Source organism: Fukomys damarensis, unplaced genomic scaffold (genome assembly GCF_012274545.1).
Source record: "Fukomys damarensis isolate Sample0158 unplaced genomic scaffold, DMR_v1.0_HiC HiC_scaffold_10, whole genome shotgun sequence".
Taxonomy (NCBI): Eukaryota; Metazoa; Chordata; class Mammalia; order Rodentia; family Bathyergidae; genus Fukomys; species Fukomys damarensis.
The window spans coordinates 27,071,471-27,086,690 of NW_022900922.1; the positions used below are offsets into that span (position 1 = coordinate 27,071,471).

Here is a 15,220-nt window from a genome sequence, read left to right on the forward strand (position 1 = left end):
TTAGGGAGTGGGCTTAGAGCTAGCTTTGCCAGATGGAATAGGCTTCCCATTTCACTCCCTGTGTAGTGTAGTGTGTGTTTCAGAGGGAGTGTTGTTAATTTAATGTTCAGTATTAGGAATGATGTAGGAATATAAGTACGTCCTTGAGGGATAGGGTTAGGGTTAGGTTTCATATTAGGGTGAGTGATAGCTTTGGATTTTCTTTTCCTGGGTATAGATGTTTTGGTTTCATACTTATTATCAGCATGAGATTTCGCCTTTGGGTTTGCAACAGGGCAGGATTTCCCATACCGCCCCATGGGAATTTAGGAATCAGGTTATATGTTAGGGTTAGGGTTATGATTGGTGAGCATAATAGGGAAGGAATTCACCCACCATATAATTTACATTTGAGAAGGAAAGTGAGGGCAGTGACTTTTTTGAAGGTTGTATGTACTGTGCGTTTCCAAGGACTTGACATTGCAGTGTGGATATAATGGGTATTCATTGGCTAGCCAGTAGGGTTAGAACTAGATTTAGTGGAAGTAATAGGCTTCCCATTACACTCCCTGTGTACTATAGTGTGTGTTTGAGTGTGAGTGTTGTTCTTAATTTTACGTTCAATGTTAGGAATGATGTAGGAATATAACTATGTCCTTGAGGGATAGGTTTAGGGTTGGGGTTAAGTTTAGGATGAGGGTGAGTGATAGCTTTGGAATTTCTGTTCCTTGATATTGAGGTTTTGGTTTCACACTTAGTATCAGCATGAGATTTTGCTTTAGGGTTTGCAGCAGAGCAGGATTTCCTGTATGGCCCTATGGGAACTTAGGAATCAGGTTGTCAGTTAGGTGTAGGGTTAGGATTGGTGAGCATAATAGGGAAGAAATTCACCTACCAGATAATTTACTTTTGAGAAGGAAAGTGAGTGCAGTGACTTTTATGAAGGTGGCATGTACTGTGTGTTTCCAAGTACCTGACATTAAGTTGTTGATATAAAGGGTAGTCATTGGCTAGCGAATAGGGTTAGAGCAGGATTTAGGGGACGGGCTAGGCTCCCCATTTCAATCCTTGTGTAGTGTAGTGTGTATTTGAGGGAGAGTGTTGTTAATTTGACATTCCGTGTTAGGAATGATGCAGGAATATAAGTACCTCCTTGAGGATTATGGTTAGGATTAGGGTTAGGGTTAAGATTAGGGTGAGAGATAGCCTTGGATTTTCTGTATCTTGCTATTGAGGTTTTCATTTCCTACTTAATATCAGCATGAGATTTTGCCATAGGGTTTGCAACAGGACAGGATTTTCAGTACCGCCCTATGGGAACTTAGGAATCAGGTTGTTGGTTCGGTGTAGGGTTAGGATTGGTGAGCATAATAGGGAAGGAATTCACCTACCAGATAATTTACATTTGAGAAGGAAAGCAAGGGCAGTGACTTTTTTGAAGGTGGCATGTACTGTATTTTTCGAAGGACCTAACATTCTGTTGTGGATATAATGTGTAGTTATGGACTAGCGAGTAGGGTTAGAGCTAGATTTAGGGGACAGAATAGGCTCCCCATTTAACTCCCTGTGTACTGCAATGTCTGTTTGAGAATGAGTGTTTTTGATAATTTGATGCTCAGTTTTAGGAATGATGTAGGAATATAAGTATCTCCTTGGGGGATAGGGTTAGGATTAGGGTTAGAGTAAGGATTAGGGTGAGTGATAGGCTTGGAATTTCTGTACCTGGGTATTAAGGCTCCCGTTTCATACTTAGTTTCAGCATAAGATTTTGACTTAGGGTTTGCAACGGATCTGGATTTCAAGTGCCACCCTTTGGGAACATAGGAATTGGGTTTTCAGTTAGCATTAGAGTTAGGACTGGTGAGCCTAATAGCAAAGTAGTCATCTACCAGATAATTCACATTTGAGAAGGAAAGCGAGGTCTGTGACTTTTTTGAAGGTTGCATGTACTATATGTTTCCAAGGAACTGACATTGCTATGTGTATGTAATGGGTTCTCATTGGCTAGGGAGTGGGGTAAGAGCTAGAATTAGGGGATGGAATAGGCTTCCCATTTCACTCCCTGTGTATTGTAATGTGTGTTTGAGTGAGTGTTGTTGTTAATTTGATGTTCAGTGTTAGGAATGATATAGGAGTATAAGTACGTCCTTGAGGGATAGGGTTGAGGTTAGGATTTTGTTGAGGGTTAGCCTTGTAATTTCTGTACCTGGGTATTGAGATATGGGTTTCATACTTAGTATCAGCATTAGATTTCTCCTTAGGGTTAGTAACAGTGCAGGTTTTCAAGTACCCCCCTATGGGAACTTAGGAATCAGATTGTTGGTGAGGGTTAGGGTTAGGATTGGTGAGCGTGTTATGGAAGGAATTCACATACAAGATAATTTGCATGTGAAAAGGTTGGTGAGGGCTGTGAATTTTTTGATGGTAGGATGTACTGTATCTTTCAAAGGATCTTACAGTATGGTGTCGATATAGTGTCTAGTGATTGGGTACCAAGTACGATTAGAGATAGACATAGGGGATGGAACAGACTCCCCTTTTCACTCCCTTGTAGTGTAATTTGTGTTTGAAGGTGAGTGTTGTTGTTAATTTGACGTTGAGTGTTACGAATGATGTAGAAATATAAGTACCTCCCTGATGGACAGGGTTAGGGTTAGGGTTAGGGTTAAGATTAGGTTGAGTGATAGCTTTGGAATTTCTATATCTGGATATTAGCGTGTGGGTTTTATATTTAGTATCAGCATGAGATTTGGACTTTGAGTTAGGCACACTGCAGGGTTTCAAGTACCCCCCTATGGGAACTTAGGAATTAGGTTGTTGGTTAGGGTTTTGGTTAGGCTCATTGAGCATTATATTGAAGATATTCATGTACAAGATAATTTGCATTTTAGAAGCAAGGTGAGGGCAGTGGGTTTTTTGAAGTTGGGATGTACTGTATGTTTCCAAGGACCTGAGCCTTGTGGTCTGCATATAATGCATAGATATTGCCAAGTGAGTATGGTTAGAAGTAGATTTAGGGGATGGAACATGCTCCCCATTTCACTCCCCATGTAGTGTAGTGTGTGTTTGCAGGTCAATGTTTTTGTTAATTTGACGTTCAGTGTTAGGAATGATATTGGAATTTAAGTACTTCCTTGAGGGACAGGGTTAGTGTTAGGGTTAGAGTTAGGATTACATTGAGTAATAGCCTTGGAATTCCTGTACCTGGGTATTGGGATTTTGGTTTCATAGTTAATATCTACATGAAATTTTGCCTTAGGGTTAGCCACAGTGCTGGATGTCAAGTACCGCCCTATGCAAACTTAGAATCAGGTTGTGGGTTGGGGTTAGGGTTGGGATTGGGGAGCATGAAGGGAAGGAATTCTCCCAGCAAATAATTTTCATTATAGATAGAAGGTGAGGGCATTGCATTTTTTGAAGGTGGGAAGTACCTCATCATTTCTTGTACCTACATATTGGATTCTGGTTATCTTGGGTAGTCATTGGCTGGTGAGTAGGTTTAGAGCTAGATTGAGGGGACAGAATAGGCTCACCCTTTCACTCCCTGTGTAGTGTAGTGTGTTTGAGGATGAGTGTTGCTGTTAATCTGATGTTCATTTTTAGGATTATGTAGGGTCAGGGTTAGGGTTAGGATGAGGGTTAGGATTAGGGTGAATGACAGCTTTGCAATTTCTGTACCTGGGAATTGCTGTTTGGGTTTCATACTTAGTATCAGCATGACATATCTCCTTAGGTTGAGCCATAGTGCAGCATTTCATGTACTGCCCTTGGGAACTTAGGAATCAGGTTGTTGGTTAGGGTTAGTGTTCAAATTGGTGAGCGTGGTATGGAAGATATTGCATTACCAGATAATTTGCATGTGAGGTGGAAAGTGAGGGCAATGACTTTTTTGAAGGTGGCATGTAATGTGGGTTTCCAAGGATCTGAGCATTGCAATGTGGATATAATGGGTAGTGTTTGGCTAGTGAGTAGGGATACACCTAGATTTATGGGATGGTTTAGGCTCGCATTTCACTCTCTGTGTAGTGTAGTGTATGTTTGAGGGTGAGTGTTGGTGTTCCTTTGATGTTCATTGTTAGGAATGAGGGAGGAATATAAGTACCTCCTTGAGGGACGGGGTTAGTGTTAGGGTTAGGGTTAGGGTTAGGGTGAGTGATAGCCTTGGAAATTCTGTACCTGGGTAATGAGGTGTGGGTTTCATAGTTAGTATCAGCAGGAGATTTCATTTTAGGATTAGCCACAGTGTAGGATTTCAAGTTCAACCGTATGGGAATTTAGGAATCAGGTTGTCAGTTAAGGTTAGGTTTAAGCTTGGTGAGCGTGATATGGAAGATATTCTCCTACCAGATAATTTGCTTGTGAAAATGAAGGTGAGGACAGTGACTTTTTTGATGGTGGGATGTACTGTGTGGTTCGAAGGACCTGACATTGCAGTTTGGATATAATGTCTAGTGATTGGCTAGTGAGTAGACTTATAGCTAGGTTTAGGGGGCAGCGTAGGGTTCCCCATTTCACTGCCTGTGTAGTGTAGAGTGTGTTTGAGGGTGAGTGTTGTGAATTTGACATTAATTTTCAGGAATGAAGTTGGAATATAAGTACCTCTTTGACATACAGTGTTAGTGTTTTGATAAGTGTGAGTGTGTGCCTCGGAATTTCTCTACCTAGGTATTGGGGTGTGGGTTTCATAGTTAGCATCAGAATGGTATTTCGCCTTAGTGTTAGCTACAGTGCAGGATTTCAAGTATCACCCTATGGGAACTTAGGAATCAGGTTGTCGGTCAGGGTTAGTTTTAGGATTGGTGAGCTTGATACAGAAGGAATTAATGTACTAGAGAATTTGCATTTGAGAAGGAAGGTGAGGGCAGTGACTTTTTTGAAGGTGGGGTGTAATGTTGGTTTCCAAGGACCTGAATATTTTGGTCTGGATATAATTGGTAATGATTGGCTAGGGAGTAGGTTTAGAGCTAGATTGCTGCGATGGAATAGTCTCCCCACTTTACTCCCTGTGCAGTGTATTGTGTGTTTGAGATTGAGTCTTGGTGTTATTTTGATGTTCAGTGTTAGTAATTATGTAGGAATATAAGTACCTCCTCAAGGGTTAGAGTTCTAGTTAGGGTTAGCGTTAGCATTAGCCTGAGTGATAGCCTTGGAATTTCTCTACCTGGGTATTTGGGTTTGGGTTTCCTGGTTAGTACCTGCATGAGATTTTGCTTTAGGGTTAGGCAAATTTCAGGATTTCAAGGTCTGCCCTATGGGAATTTAGGAATCAGGTCGTTGCTTAGGGTTAGTGTTAGGACTGGTGTGCGTGGTAGGGAAGGAGTTCACATACCACATAATTAGCATATGAGAAAGGAGGTGCAGGCAGTGACTTTTTTGAAGGTGAGATATACTGTGGGTTTCCAAGGACCTGAATATTGCAGTCTGGATAAATTGGTAGTGACTGGCTAGCGAGTAGGCTTAGAGCTAGATTTAGAGGATGGAATAGCCTCCCCATTTCACTCCCTGTGTAGTGTAGTGTGTGTTTGAGGGTTAGTGTTTTTGTTAATTTGACGTTCATTGTTAGGAATGATGTAGAAATATAGGTACCTTCTCAGTTAGGGGTAGGGTTAGTGTTAGAGTTAGGATTAGGGTGAATTATAGCCTTGGAATTTCTCCTCTTGAGTATTGGTGTGTGGGTTTCATAGATCATATCAGCATGAGATTTTGCCTTAGCCTTAGCCATATTGCAGGATTTCAAGTACCTCCCTATGGGACTTAGGAATGAGGTTGTCAGTTAGGGTTACTGTTAGGATTGGTGAGCCTGATAGGAAAGGAATTCATGTACCAGATAATTAGCATGTGAGAAGGAAGGTGAGGGCAGTGTCCTTTTTGAATTTGGATTTACTGTGGGTTTCCAAGAACCTGAACATTGCAGTCTGGATATAATGGGTAGTGAATGTCTAGGGAGTAGGGCAAGTGCTAGATTTAGGGGATGGAATAGGCTCCCCATTTCACAGGCTGTGTAGTGTGTTGTGTGTTTGAGGGTGAGTGTGTTTGTTAATTTTACGTTCAGTGTTAGGAATGATATATGAATATAAGTACCTCTTCAACAGTTAGTGCGAGGTTTAGCGTTAGGATTAGGGTGATTGAAACCCTTGGAATTTCTCTAGTTGGGTATTGGGCTGTGGGTTTCATAGTTAGTATCAGCATGAGATTTCGCTTTTGTGTTAGCCACAAGTCAGGTGAGAAACAGAGTCATCGGCTTAACAAAACATAAAGCATAACAGTCAGCCCTTAATTAATAAAGAAAATAAAGACAGCAAAGCATTTTAACCATAATGGTAATAACAATTAAAATGTCAATGTGAATGTGGAAAAGGCTTTAAGGTAGAAATCAAGATTGTGTGGCAGTGGTTTTCTTGATTCTTAATATGCGATCACATCAACAAACAGGAAGTTTTACCTGCTGTGAGATGGATAATTAAAATAAATGTAAATTGTGAACAAAATTAACAAATTGTTCACTAGGTTAAATAGAAAAGAAAGATATGACTCGCGTAAATAAGATTGGGAGTGCAGAAAATATATCGCAACTGATACAACAGAAATATAAAGAATTAAAGAAGCACAGTACAGTCAGGAGTTTAAATTCTGTAGCTCTGCCACCTGCCTTGCAAGTATAAGGTCCCAAGTTTGTTCTCTAATACAAAAAGAAAATAGAAATAAAGAAATAAAAAGGATTACAAGTAAATATGAATAGCTCTATGCTAATACATTAGAAAATACAGAAACCCATTTTCACCATTTCTGTTCATCATAGTATTGTGTTATCATTGGAAATGGTTTGAGTTGTCCTTCAGCGTTTCTTGTACTGGAAACCTGGTCACCTTCCTGACAGTGCTGAGGTGCTGCAACATTTCAGAAATGGGGCAGGCTGGGGATCAACTAGGTGTTTGGGACTCTGCACTTGGAAGGAGTTAATGAAGTTATTATGGTACCCCTGTTAGTTCTTTCAAGAAAGCATTGCTATAAAAAGTGTAAACCTGATAGCCCCTGGTATCTGGCTTCCTATGGTCTCTGGTTTCCTTCCTTTGCATGTAGTCTCTCCCTCTGAGCTACTGCCATGCTGCTCAAAAACCCTGCAGACATATATTGGCACTTTAAGATGGCCAGAGGCCAGGTTCTATCAGTCCAACAAGACAGAACTGTAATCAACAAATAGGATCGACTATGGCCAAAGATCAGGTAAAGCGTATTTCAGATTAAAAGCAATGAATAAAACTTTATCACATTAACATGTAGTCCTATAAAACTACTACTCCCTCCCTCTAAAGAACTGTTTAGTCCTCTTTTAATGGGAAGAAACAGAAAAGGAATTCTATACAATGGGACTTTCAAAAACAAGCAAATAGCTAAGGTCCAAAGCTAATGGCAAGAAGTGTTTGGCTTTTTCAAACTGTGTACTCTAATGTGTCATTAGTTACACTATTTGTGGTGCAGGACTTCTTTAGGTTTCCTTTTAAAAGTACTTTAATGTAAATTAGTAAGCCTAAAATGTTTTTCTATTGATGTCAAAATTTTGTAATTGTGTTACTTCTAAAAGAAGTATGCTGTATGGTGATACTATTTTGTAAACAAAAATATAAATCTGCTTTGTAGGTAAAGCCATGGTCTAAACACCCAATTTTCTTACTTTCTTATTTTATAGTGACACTGATTTAATATATAACAATCTTATGAATTTGGGATTTAAAAAGTAAAGCCCAGAATCAGCAAATGTAAAAGGAATAAAGAGCTAAATATGACTACTGGCTACTTTCTAAGTCATTGCTCCTTATAAACCACAGCTTCTTCCAAAATTGTACCAAGAGGTTTATTTATTTATTTTTTTTAGGGCCAAGGGCTATGTTTAAAAATAACTCTTCATGTTATTATTTTAGACTACTTCCATTCATGCAATAAAATCCAGAAGGAAATTTGGGATGATCCCAAACTTTCTTCAGAAGTACAAAACTGGGAGGTCTGCTGGGCACATGGAAGAGTACCATCTCTCCCTTAGGTGTACAGATGCAGCTCTAAAACCACAAAGCCTTAGTGAGAATTTGGCTCTTAAGTATATAGTTAAAAGCAGAATGCTGCATTTTAGCCCATATAGAATTAAAAGGCTAAGAGAAATTAGAAACTGCCTACTGCTTCATTCATTACAAATTACCTGTGCTGATCGCTTATCTGCTGATGAGCTGAGCAGTAAGCAAGGAGGGACCAGATATGCACTTGCAGCTTGCACTGCTTTGGGGAGGCAAAGTTTCAAGCCTAGAACATAAGTTCAGGGATCTTCCCTGCCTGTACACCAGTGCCATTTGTGCTATGTGAGGAGCACTGAAACTGGACTGTGACTTCACCACACTGAACTTTGTTATGCCTTCTTATCTGAAGTAGCTGAATTCCTTGCCATCCAGAATTACACTGGCTGTGTAAAAGGTGCCTGGCTCGATCTGCTCTGGGTACTCAAACCGCATGGGGAATTGCTGGACCCTGCTGAGAAATACTTGCTCAGGTTCTGCCCCAAGACAACACCCTGCCTCTTGAGTTCGATCTTGGCACTGTATTCTGCAGAGCCACAGCTGGAGCCATACAGTCCAAAGCCCATAATGAACACTCTCTTGTCAACTGCAAATTGGATGCTGTCGCAGCGGCCCTGATTGCACCACTGGTTGCTCCAATAGGCACAAGACTGGAAATGGTGGCAGCACTGGGAGATGAGACCCTTGAAGGCTTTACTCACAAACTGCAACTCGGGCGTTTTGGCCACAGGGTACCAGAGGAAGATGTTCTCGGTCTCACTGAAAGTTAATACTCCGGACAGGGACAGGGCGGCACCATTTGCAAAGTAATCAAAGGCCATTGTGGGTGTGCGGATCAAATGGATCAAATGAAGTGCCTTTCGCAGGACCTTGTGTTTATTTTTAATGCTCAGGGCCAGATCTTGTCTCTGGCATTCTACTTCAGCCCAGTTGAGAGCCGCCTCAAAAGTGACAATTTCTTTGGCATTCAGAGTTTCCCTGTGGAGGATACTTTCTAGCATCTGGAAGTGGATATCACAGAGCCCCTCAGACTTAAGAACTAACTCGGCCTGGGCGTTGGTCACCTCCCAGCAATGTTGGATCAGGTCTGGCTCTTCAAACAGGCAGCTCTGGGAAAGCAGCACACAGGAGTTGTTGGCACTCGGGCTGGTCTCCAGGAAATTCATGCAGGCTCGGCAAGGTGAGGGACAATGGACTTTTTGGCAGCATACAGTGTGGCCAGCACCATGTCTGTGGCCAAGTCAATTTCATCACAATAGATATATTTCAGCATAGCGGGAAAAGCAGCAGGTTCGACATCTGGTATACGGATTTCATCTTTGTCCTCAGCAAGTTCTCCATAAAACATCTCATGGAAAACAGAGCTCCCAACAGCTAAGACATATTTGTGTCCTGGCAACCACTGAGTCCCACCTGGTGGCCCAATCCCGAAATGTACATCTGCCATCAAATCATTATTGAACATCACCGCATTTCTTTCTCTGATGGTGGGATAGAGACCTTGCCAATTGGGGGCCTGTATAAGGCTGCTGTTACCGAGATTCTGCTGGTGCTACTGCTGGACAGTGGTGCTGCTGGAGTTGGCTGGTTTTTTGCTGGGGAATATAGGGACAGCCTCTTCCTCTTCCTCTTCCTCCTTCTTCTTCGTCTTCAAGATAATTATTTCATAACAAACTAGGGGCAACTTGCTGCTGCTGCTGTTGCTACTACTGCTGCTGCTGCTAGCATTTGCTTTCTTCAAGCTTTCTTGGACCTGTTCTTTAGAGTCTCGCCCAAGCTCCTTGTCACCCTGGCTTGGGGCCCAAAGCAACACAAAACAGCCTAAGAACACACCCTAAACCCATGAAGGCAAACCTGTGGCATTTGTGCCACAGTGGGCTGTTGTTACCATTGAAAGCTCTAAAAGGTTCGCTTTCACCGCCCTTTACAAACTTCAACAGAAACTTACATATCTCCCACCTGTTCTCAGGGCCCATCCACTGTCCTTAAAGATCATTTGCTTTTCCCTGTGTTATCTCTCCTCTCCCCACCTCCACTTTCCCTTAAGAAGATGTGTGTTTACTCCTAAATCCCACTGCCTTTTGGGGTATTCTTTCTTAACTCCCTGCAATGCCCTGTGCATATAATAAATGTACAATAGATCGTCTCTCCTGTTAATCTACCTGTTTCAGTTTATTTCCTAGACTTTGCTGTCAAATCTAGGAGAAAAGAGGGAACATCTCTCCCTCCCTTATGTATGTGATCCATTATACACTATATACAGCACCATTGACTGTGCAATGCATCTGAGATGTCACCTTATATTATATATAGCTAGATATTATGACATAGTTTATTATAGCTACAATTTATTGAATATTAACTATGTGCCAGGCGTGCTGTTAAGTATTTTTCTTATGTTTTCTCATTTAGTTTAGGTGATGTAGCTTATGTGAATGGTAATTCCAGTAACATCTAATGTTTATCATTTCTCCGAAGCATTTCTTCTGTCTTTAGGATAGAGAGGTTAAGGCATAGGGAAAAGGACCCAATAGGAATATCTTCAAAAGGAGGTGAAAATAATGAACTAAGGATTATTACAAATCTTAACCCTTCCCGGGCCCCTACCATCCAGTCTAACCAAACAGGCACCACACACACACACACACACACACACACACACACACACACACACACACACACATCTCTAAAGGTTGAGCAGAGAATTCAAGGATTCCATTATATTCTAAAATCTTCCCAACTGGGATAATTGGCTTTGGAGCTCCCCTTTTCCCCAGGACTCTCACTCACATGCCAGTTTCTCTAACACATAGATAATTTATGAAAATAGAGTAGACACTTTTTAATAATTAAGTGATAGATAATAGGAGCTTTTAACATAAGCTGTAAGAGCTTGGAGAAGGAATAGGGACTGAGATGATTAGTCATCTACATATTTATTTGGGATGACCCTCAAGGCTACATGTCTCATACCCCATTATCCACAACCAGAGGCCCCCAAAAGTTTGCCATATTTGCTAGCCGAGGTCTTTTCCAGCAGCATCTGGGGACTGCAGTGAGTCAGGGATAACCAAAGAAGAAGGTGCCTACTCCAATCTAAATCATCCCACCCTATTCACTCCAAACTGCAGTGCAAACAAAACACAGGTAAAATTAGTCCAGACACTAATTATGGAGCTCAAATGGGAAAGGGTTATGGAATGATCAGTGGCAAAGCAGAATGTGTTATGTCATATCTTGTAATCTTTCCGGCTGCTGAGCCCAGGAACAAAAGGAGAATTGTGCTCTGTTTGTCTAACATGCTCTATGTCACAAATTAGAAATCCTTCCTAATTAAGATATTGTTAAATGTCCTTTGTTAGCAGATTTTAACAATGTTAATTAGGAGGTTAGAGTGATCATTGTTCATCTAGCAAACAATTAGGGTGATTTGCACTGTAGCTTTGGAGGAACTTCCCAGCATTTCAGGAGTCTCCTCGCCTCTCTTTGCAGGGAGGTGAACGGTCTTGAGAAGGTGGTGACAGGAGGGTGACATCCTTAGTCTCTGGGCCCAGGCAAAGTGGATGAAGTGAAGAAGTGTTAAGTGTGAGCCCAGCAGTGGAAGGCAGCACATTAGTCTTGACCTTGTGGAATAGTTGTGTTGGCAGCTGATCTGTCCCCACAGTGGTTCTTGTCTTGGTCATTTAGGAGAGTGTGGCTAGGTCTCTTAACTATCTTATCAAGTGAAGGTATCTTCCTAAGGAAAGGAAACTAGTGCCATGCCAGCCATTTTTCAAAGTTTTTAAAGTAATTCCAACACTCTGGGAGGCGGAGGCAGGATCTTAAATTCATGTTGCCCAGACAGAGCCTGTCTTAGAGAGAGAGAAAGAGAGAGAAGTAGAGATGTAGCTCAGTGTGGAGGTCTTGAGTTAACCCCCAGCAACTCTCCCCCCACGAAAAAGTTAGAATTTATGAGTTTTAATACCAGGTGAGTCTGGGATAAACCTGCTATAGCCCTCCACCCCCTATCACCTCAAATCCCCAACACCACCCCACACATGATATAAAACATTTGTCAAGGATTTTCCTTTTTTCCTCCCCCCCACACCTCACCCTTCAGCCTGCTACTCGTTGGAGATGAAGGGATTAAAAGGAAAGAAGCCAGACAGGAAAGGGGAGGCTGGAAGCAAAGAAAGGAGGAAGGACAGAGGGAGAAAGGAAGGAGAAGGAAGAAAAGCAAGAAAAGGAAGGAGAGAGGGAAAGAAGGAAGTCTTGTGTTTTGCTACTTTGAAACTGCAAATATGCAGTATATATTTTGGGACCAGACCAGAAGTGGCTGTTGGACAACTACCAGCATGCTTAAGTGGCTTTGCGAACCTCATTCTCTCTTGGCAAAGGTTTCTGAGGAGCAGGGGGGCAGGCACCCTGGGGAGAGGAGCTGCGGATTGGAAATTGAACTCAGACACTGAGCCCTATTCTGGGCTTCACCAATGACTTCCAGACAAACCCAGGACAAGTCACTTAACTAAAAGTTGCACTGCTTGAAAATGTCACCGGGCATCTAATGGTGTACATCTAACTCTAGGGGAAGGAAATCCTAGCAGATGCCCACAGTAGCTCTAGGCCAGGCACCGTGCACAGTGCTTTGCAGAAATTCAGTCACAGCTAGCACTTAGCTTCAATCCCAATTGCCAGCGGCCAATTTAAGTGGCTCTCAAGCCTCTTTTATCCTTGGGGGACCCTATCTGCTGGGAGAATAAAAAGCCCTTTTATGTTCGGCAAGCCCACAGACCACCCACCCCAGCAGTTTGTGCTTTGTCACAAAAAAACCCTTCATCTAATTAACAGGGCACGATTTTGATGAAATATTGGTGAAATAAATTATTCATGCATGTCAGAAATCAAATATAGATGGAGTCATCTTGTAAACTGTTACGATGTCTGTAATTTGCTTTATAGAGTACTTGCACCTAGACAATGTATATCACGTTCACGTTAGTTAGCAAAAGCCACAACTAAAGTGAAGACATCACTGTAGTAGGAATTTGTTTGTTAGAAAACTGCCATTCGCGAGCTGCCTCCTTGGTCAAGGTCAGAAATAGGTATGCTCTGTATATTCATTGGCGAAGTTAGTGGCTTTTTGTTGCTGTTGTTTTTTTGTTTTTTCTTTCCTTTTTTTTTTTTTTGGTACCAGGGATTGAACTCGGGTCCTTGCGCTTGCAAGGCAGGCCACTGAACCACTGAGCTAAATCCCCAGCCCGTTAGTGGCTTTTTAATCACATAGTGGCTGTTGTAAATGGGCTTTCATTGGTGAAATTTGATCTGAGTGTCACATTGCTAGTTTAGAATGACAGGTGGATTGGAGTGCTAGTGTTCTGTAGCAGACTAGTCTAAAATAACTTATGATATACAGTGTTTCAAAATAACTAAGATTCCAATATTTCCCAAAATGTAGAATATATTAAATCCCAAAATACAAGGAAATGGAAATGCTAATTACCCAACTTGATTATTACACATTGTTATACATGTCTTGAATTATTGCACAATGCCCCATAAATATGTACAAATATTATGTCCATTAAATTTTTCTTTTTTGTAAATTGTTTTAAACAGTTGAGGGATGAATCTGAGGTAGGAGATTAGGGTGTGGCCAGCCACCTGGGGCAAGTGGGCATGACCTGTCAATCATGGAGATCAGGACACAGGCACTGAAAAACAGTTACCAATCCTTGCAGCTGGGGCCAATCAGAAAGTCCTGTCTTTAATTCTTCTGGTGCAAAACCAAACAGGTTTTTGACAGGAAGCCTTTGTCAGCCTGAGGAATGGGGGTTAAAAAAGATGGCGGCCATTAACCTCATAGTCACTGTGCTCTGTCTTTCTCAGCAGCCTACTATCACTCTGCAGAATGTACTTCTGTTTCTACTTTCAAAAAGTGTAAAGCTTCACTACCTTTTGCACATACCTTGTCCAATTCTTTGTTCTGGACAATAACCTGCAAGGAATTTCTGGAAAGCCACCACAGCACCCCAGGACCTTGGTAATAAATCCAGTCTTCTGTTTCTTTGCAGCAATATATTCCCAAGTGGCCTTTGTGTTTCTAGCTGTCTACATGTTTTCTCCACGTATCTGATGTTAAGCATAGTAGGCACTCAACATTCTTCTGTTGGATGAAGGATGAAAGCCACCTTGTTGAGGTTGGGGAAAATTAACCTAGTATAGAAAACACGTTGATCTTTCACACGACCCCATGGAAAGACCTGGTGTGTGTGCGTTTCACTCTTTAGATTCACAGACAAGCCTTTCACTATTTGACATGTTGCAGTCTGAAATCACTTACACAAGAAACCCAAAATATAAATAAAGAGCAAAGTAAAAATAGAAGATAGAAAGTAGGGAGATAAGTCTTTTGCAAAAAAGGAGGGAGTCAAGAGCTGGAGGAAGGAGAAAGGGGAAGGGAAAAAAAGATTTAAGATTTGTTATGTACAAGTACCAACACCCCACAAGGAATGTAATCATTATGTACTGCAAACATGTACTACTACTACTACTAATAGTAATAATAATATAATAATAAACAACACAAGAAGATCCTGGAGTGGTACTGCATACCTGTAACCCTAGCTACTCAGAAGCCTAAGGCAGCAGGGTCACAAGGTTGAGGCCAGCTTGGGCTACATAGCAAGACCCTTCTCCAAATAAATAAACAAATAAAAATGAATAGGAAAAAAATTATTTCCATTGAGGTCGGCTGGTCATTTTAAAGCAGGTCAACTTTTCCAGCTATCTTTATCTATGGACAACACCACAAGGAAGGAAACCATAAACTCATTGGAGTTTAGACACACAATGTGCTGGAGGAGTGGAGAGAATATTCAAGCTATGAAATGTGATGGCTCATTACCATGACAAAGGTTGTAACAACTTGGACAGGAAGCCGAACAAAAGGCATCCACCGTTCTATTTGCAATTCTTGAATTGTATTTGTAATCTCTCTTCACAGGAGAAAGAGACCGCCAGCAAAAGGCTGCCACACAAAGGAAGAGGGAAGCCACGGTGCTGGGAGACACCAAAGGGACCAGGGGATGCTCACACACCAGTGTTTATATCTTCTCCATGTGTGTACACAGTCCATGAGAGTAAATTATTGTCATGGGAAAGGGTTTAACATTCTTGACCTATAGTATGGCTTGAAAAAA

At 41.5% G+C, this 15,220-nt stretch overlaps 1 pseudogene; it reads right to left on the reverse strand.

Annotated features, from left to right (window-relative positions):
* Positions 1–8,271: 8,271 nt before the first annotated feature.
* On the reverse strand, positions 8,272–9,576 carry LOC104861599 (annotated as a pseudogene).
* Positions 9,577–15,220: the final 5,644 nt, after the last annotated feature.